Consider the following 7,092-nt stretch of genomic DNA (forward strand, 5'->3'; position numbering starts at 1 on the left):
AACTGATTTCTTGCAATAGTTGTGGATGAATGCAACAGAATAAGGGAACTGTGAACAGTGAACATGGACGGCAAAAAATGTTAAAAAAAGGTGTATGATCGAAAAAGTTCAAGTAGAGGGGTCTCTTCTCCTCTCGTATTACACAATTAGGTAATTACAAGAATAGGTGATTATAATTAAGATGGTGATATATACTTTGCTCTACGAAACATAACGACGCTTCGGCATCCCTGCAAATCCCCTTCTGGTATTCGGTCTATACCCATCTTTTACCCCATTCCTTCGTCAGATAACATTAGGTAGTTCCCTATATTCGTATGTTACTGGCTGGTCTTTCCATACTTCATCCAGTCTTCTTCCAAGGGCCTTGTGCACCGACTTTGGAATGTACTCCATCCAACGGTGATAGATTCACACTGAGCCACAACGAGAACAAAATGAAGAACTTTTGACATTCAAGCTCGTGTCGTATTTTCTTTTAAATCTGGTACAGATGGCCTGGAGTTGCCGAGTCTGTTTTGAATGTAAACGAGTTTGATACATCAGGGTCATATTTTCCTGTTACTGTCTTAAATCTTTTATTCATAGCACCGCCGTCTTGCCTTTAGGTGAAGATCCACATGATCGAAAGCTTCTGTTTCATGTCAGAATGATTCTATAATTCTTTTCTATCCCCTGGTATCCTTCGTACAACACTTCTATCCCCTGGTATCCTTCGTACAACACTTCTATCCCCTGGTATCCTTCGTACAACACTTCTATCCCCTGGTATCCTTCGTACAACACTTCTATCCTCTGGTATCCTTCGTACAACACTTCTATCCCCTGGTATCATTCGTACAACACTTCTATCCCCTGGTATCCTTCGTGTAACACTTCTATCCCCTGGTATCCTTCGTGTAACACTTCTATCCCCTGGTATCCTTCGTGTAACACTTCTATCCCCTGGTATCCTTCGTGTAACACTTCTATCCCCTGGTATCCTTCGTGTAACACTTCTATCCCCTGGTATCCTTCGTGTAACACGGCTCCGAACGTTTTACCACCACCGCGTCTGTATCTTTAAGCATGGGACTGCCGAATCGATTTGCTAATTCTACGTATGATGGAACCAGTGTTGTGTATAATGTAGAGTGTCAATGTTCTAGACGGTCGGACGTACGCCCAGTAAGGCCCAGAGTAATACTGGCTTTAGCAACTTTCTCACACACGTGTGTTTCAATCTGTGACTTGGTCTCTAGATCCTTCTGTATCTCCCTCTCCCAGTGGGGAGACGTGGTTAGTTTCCAGTCTGTACTGAAAGTTTCCAACACCATTTCCTATTTCTAAGTCTTGAATTTCTTTTGAGAGAACTTCAGTCATTATTTTGCATCGCAATCATTCATAAAAGAGTAACATATGTAATTTACTTCAGTCACTGCTGTTGTTCTATCTTGTATGATGTGCTAATAAGCGAATCTTGCTTACGATAGACCTTAGCAGGAGATCAATGATACAGAGTGAAAACAGTATAGGTTCCAGTACAGAACCCTATGAGAATCCCCTTGTTAATGGTATCCAGTCCCATCTCTCTCCTTTAACCTCGTGTCTCCTGTTTCTGAGAGACGCCTGTGTCCACCTAGAGCACGCGTATCAGTTACACATAATCTTAGCACGAGTTTCTCGTAGCTTACTTATCGAACGCTGTCGTAAAATATAAGTAAATTACCCCAGCTCTTCCTCCTGCGGTCTCTAATACTTCAGCCCATCTGACATTATCAACAGCTGCAGGACAGTTTGAGTTTCCAAGATAGATATCCAAAAATTCTTAACACGTTAGATTTCTCATGTGAGTCACACCACTTTTCATTGTGTTCTCCATAACGTCAATACTAAATGCATTATCTCTCGTCTCCTATCTTAAAGAAGGCTGTTACGTCAGTTGCATTTTTCAGGTCGCGAGGCAAGTCGTCATCTGTGACTGCATGATATTCAGTGTCTATGACTGACAATGGTATACTGACAGCGTTCATTCATCTGTCTCGGTGGCAGAGACTGTCACTCATCCAGGCCAGATGATCGATCTATTTTCAAATTTATCTATTTTCAAATTATGAGGTTTATCTATTTCAAATTATGGTTTCTTTCCAAATTATAAGGTTTATCTATTTCAAATTATGGTTTATTTCTAAATTATGAGGTTTATCTATTTCAAATTATGGTTTATTTCCAAATTATGAGGTTTATCTATTTCAAATTATGGTTTATTTCCAAATTATGATGTTTATCTTTCAAATTATGGTTTATTTCCAAATTATGAGGTTTATCTATTTCAAATTATGGTTTATTTCCAAATCATGAGGTTTATCTATTTCAAATTATGGTTTCTTTCCAAATCATGAGGTTTATCTATTTCAAATTATGGTTTAATTCCAAATTATTAGGTTTTTCAAATTATGAGATTAAATCTATTTCCAAATTATGAGGTTTTATCTCATTGTTTAAGGTATGAGGGTTATCATATATCTATATCTAGTTCACCGTGAGGTTCTATATATATAAATGAGTCACGACAATGTCCTCTGTAAACACTTACAAAAAAACAGATTTTTGCTAATACTTTTCTCCACATCTGATCTCGTGTTATGTGAATTTTTTTGCCTATTTGATCTCGTGTTCTGTGATTTTTTTTGCCTATTTGATCTCGTGTTCTGTGATTTTCTCCCTATTTGATCTCGTTTTATGTGATTTTCTCCCTATTTGATCTCGTGTTCTGTGATTTTCTCCCTACTTGATCTCGTGTTCTGTGATTTTCTCCCTACTTGATCTCGTGTTCTGTGATTTTCTCCCTATTTGATCTCGTGTTATGTGATTTTCTCCCTATTTGATCTCGTGTTATGTGATTTTCTCGCTATTTGATCTCGTGTTCTGTGATTTTCTCGCTATTTGATCTCGTGTTCTGTGATTTTCTCGCTATTTGATCTCGTGTTCTGTGATTTTCTCGCTATTTGATCTCGTGTTATGTGATTTTCTCCCTATTTGATCTCGTGTTATGTGATTTTCTTTCATCTGTGTAAAGTTGTGCAACAGAGGATTTCTTCTACCTTTTTTTCCTCTCTCTCTCTCTCTCTCTCTCTCTCTCTCTCTCTCTCTCTCTCTCTCTCTCTCTCTTTTAACCCAGTTCGAAAAACTCATCAGATTGCCTTTCACTATCCGTGCATTTTACTTTCCAATATTTTCAAGCCTTGTTTTTTTTTCCCCTCCTCATTCATCTGTACGTGGGTTGTCACTTATATCCAGGGACAAATTTCTGACATGGTTGGATTTTGTTATAAATCTTAACGTCATTTTCTTTTACGATATCTGAATTCTTCCGTTCTCAGATGTCTCGTTCTTAGTTCTGGCACGCGCGCGCACACGCACACACACACACACACAGACACACAATTTCTGATACTGGGTTGATATTTGCCACTAAGTCACATCTCTTCGAAGTACTTTGTCCCACTATGATCAGTGTATCATTCGTTCTCTTATGATCTCCTTTGTCATGTATATACAAGAATGTCCTCCACATGGGCATGAAACGTAGTTACAAGTCAGCTTTGATCACTTAACAGAGGATCTACTACTACATCACTAATACATTATCTTCGTTGCTGAGGATTGAATCTCATCAAGCGACTGTCTTTCGGTACCTCGTCCTCCCCGCCTTACTGGGTTCATAGCACACTGTTGCTTCCTCAACCTCGACCTTTGCGCTCCTTCTGCGTTAGTACATGTACTACTGCAGTTACACGCCAACGAGTACAGTATGTGGGTTATTTCTTATCCATTGTATTTGTCTGATATGAGTTTAGATTGTTCATATAGTCCCCCAGACTAGGGCGTCTGTATAGAGTTATTTCTTTTTTTCAAGATTGCTTGCTTCAGTGAAGATATATTCTTTAAAGTCAGCCCATAGTCAAGGCAGTATATTCTAAGAATACTATCATGTAGGTTATACAAGTATTTGGGTTATTTCTTATATTCAATACTTGTCCGAATTACGTGTGAATTGTTCTTATAGCTCCTTAGAGTAGGGCATCTGTAAATAGCTACCACCATGCTTTAAGGATTGCTAGCTTCAATGGAGATATATCCAGTAAAACCAGCCCATAGTCAATGGTGTATGTTCGATGATACTAGCAGTGTATAACATCATCTGATGATCTTTATCATCCTTCTTTAGATCTAATGGTACATATTCACATTCTTCAGTTACCTTCTTTATTTATATACGCTAATATTTCTTTACGTCCATGAAGTTTTCCTAGAACGGAACGAATCTATATACGAAGTTAGAGCACTGAACTTCTATCCACTATTTTCAGAGTACTATATATCCACTATTTTCAGAGTCTATAATTCTCTGTCTAACCTGGTATCACCTCCCCTTCTGCCCTTTCCCGTTCCCCTCCGGATCCTGATGGTGTGCGTCTCCCACTGTGACCCTCGCTCGAGGTGGACAAAAGCCCGTCTTTTCTCCCACTTTCTTCTCCGGATTCTTTTCCCCAACTCGGCCTCTTCTCTTGTCGGTCTTCCCCCGTCGTATTGTACTTGACCGCAATCTTTCTGCCACACTTTGAGTCAGATTTACTTCCTTCAGTACCGTAGCTGAGAAGAGGTACGGTACTGGGGGAACCTTGGCTGTTGGGGGGAAGGTGGTACGGTAGTGCTTAAGATACGGTAGCGAAGGAGGTGTGGTATTAGGAGAGATATAGTAGAAGAGGAGGTGACAGTTGGGGTTGTGGGAAGAAGTGAGGTGTGGTCGTGAAGACGTGGAGGGTGTGGTAGTAGTAGGCGAGGTTTTGTAGTAATGGAGATGTGGTAGTGTAGGTAGTGTGTGTGTGTATGTGTGTGGTAGTTGGGTTATGGTCATGATGTGGAAGGGGTTGATGCGGTTATGAATATGTGATGGTGGTGGTTTGATAGCGAGGGATGTGGTGGACATGCAGGAGCAGGAGCAGGAGAGAAGGTATAGCAACGAGGAAGATGTGGTCATGGGTAGAGTGCGGTGGCCAGGGAGGCGCGTCAGCAGGGGAAGTGTGGTAATGGGGAATTGTCTGGAAAGGGGAGAGTGGTAGTGAAGAGGGAGCTGCGGTATTGATTGAGGTGTGGTATAGTGGCTAAGATACCGTGGTGGTGAGGTGTGGCTCTTAACCGAGGTAGAGTAGTAGTGAGGAGGGTGTGTATGCAGCGGCTCCTACTCTATGACACTTGTTCATGACCTCCTCCTACTCTATACACACACTTCCTATAACACAAGTACACGCCTTCACTTCCGACAACCTTTACTACACCCCTCTGGTCTCTGAGTATGGCAGTGACGAACTGTTCTTTCCAAAATAATGATCATCTGGTTATCTGAGCATGCGATGGTCGAGAGAAGTTGGGACATCCAAAAGATCAGGGTCCGTGACTGGCTATTGGCAACAAAGACATCTTAGCAACAGTTTCAAGACTTTTACGATTTCTCTCGGAATAGAATCGCGAATCGATTTCGGTAGAAGAATGTATATATATGATATTCATATGCATTTAGCCCTTATGTATATGGACTGACTGTGCATGTCATCGATTCTATGAGAGGTACATCACATATCTGGAAATGCTTAGGCTATTAATCATGTTCTGTGACGTGTTCAACGTTTGATAACAAAGGGAAATCATATGTTCAAGAGTCAACCTCCCTCTCTCCCTTCCTCTGACTTTACTTGTGGTGTATCACGGATTAGAACGTTTTGGACACGAAGCTTCTCGTTCTCGCGATCCCTCACCAGCACAATCCAACACTCTCAACAGCTCACTCCCTTCACTTTCACCAACACGCTTCGTCACTCTCCCCACCATTTTCCCATCCCTCTCACCAACACACTCCTTCCTCCCTCTCCCTGTGTAACCTTCCCCGGACCTACCCAAGATCCGGGACCATCAATCAGGATACCTCCCTCCCACTAACATTGCCACGTCCACTCCATCTATTTGTCTATAGCTTATCAACACCATCATCGGTCTCATATCTCATTCAAGCCCGCCCCCCCCTCATGCAAATTTCCTCCCCTGAAATCCTCCTTATCAACACTTCCCTTGCCTTATATCCTCCGCATACTCACTGTCTATCCTTCATACCTTCCTCATACACACTATCTCTCACTCATATCCCTTGCATGCACAATGTTCCCCCTTATGTCCTACACTTAACCCACCTCATACTTCTCTTCACATCATCTTTTATGCCTACGTCACTCCTCCATATCCACCTTATACTCGGTCCATCTCTTATAGCCTCCTCATACCCAGCGTCCTCCCATTATATCCTCCTCATACCCACTGTCCCTCCTTCACATCCTCCTCATACCAACCGTCCCCCCATCTCATATCCTCTCACATCTACTGGAACTCTTCACAAGCATCACACATCCAAGGAATTCGACGTCTCGTTTCCCCTGAAAACTTTCTTAATGCCATTAAAGGTTACCCAGAGACCCGACCCCCACCTCAACCCAGCCCCTGGTGGGAAAGATGGAAATGTGAAAACAATCACATTTACATACCTAACAGGACGCAACAAGAGTTCCTGTGGATTTACATCAGAAGTAGAAAAAAAAAAAAACATTTTCATCCCTCCCCTCAATTTCTCCACCTCCTCTTGAACTCCTCCTTTCCCCTTCTGTCCCTCCCATGTCACCGGTCCCACTCTAATCCCACCCCCTCCCCTTACATCCCTCTCCTCGTACCTTTCTCTCCCCCTCCTGTATATCTACCCTTAGCATGCGTCTCCCAGTCCTCTATTTCCCCAGTAAATGTTCCCCCTTTTTGCCCATTACCCTTATTTATCCACCTCACCATCTCCCCATCGCACAACTCCCCAGCCTCCCCCGCTGCAACCTCCCCATCGTACTTCTTCCCAGCCTCCCCTGCTGCAACCATCGTATCACCACCCCATCGTACCTCTCCCCAGCCTCCCCTTCTGCAACCATACCTCCCCAGTCTCCCCTCTAATCCTCTCCCTCCCTCCTTCTCTCCCCCCACTTTACCTCCTCCCCCTTCCGCGTCCTCCCAGGTTGTGCC

The sequence above is a fragment of the Panulirus ornatus genome, chromosome 18 (genome assembly GCF_036320965.1).
Source record: "Panulirus ornatus isolate Po-2019 chromosome 18, ASM3632096v1, whole genome shotgun sequence".
In the NCBI taxonomy this organism is placed as follows: domain Eukaryota; kingdom Metazoa; phylum Arthropoda; class Malacostraca; order Decapoda; family Palinuridae; genus Panulirus; species Panulirus ornatus.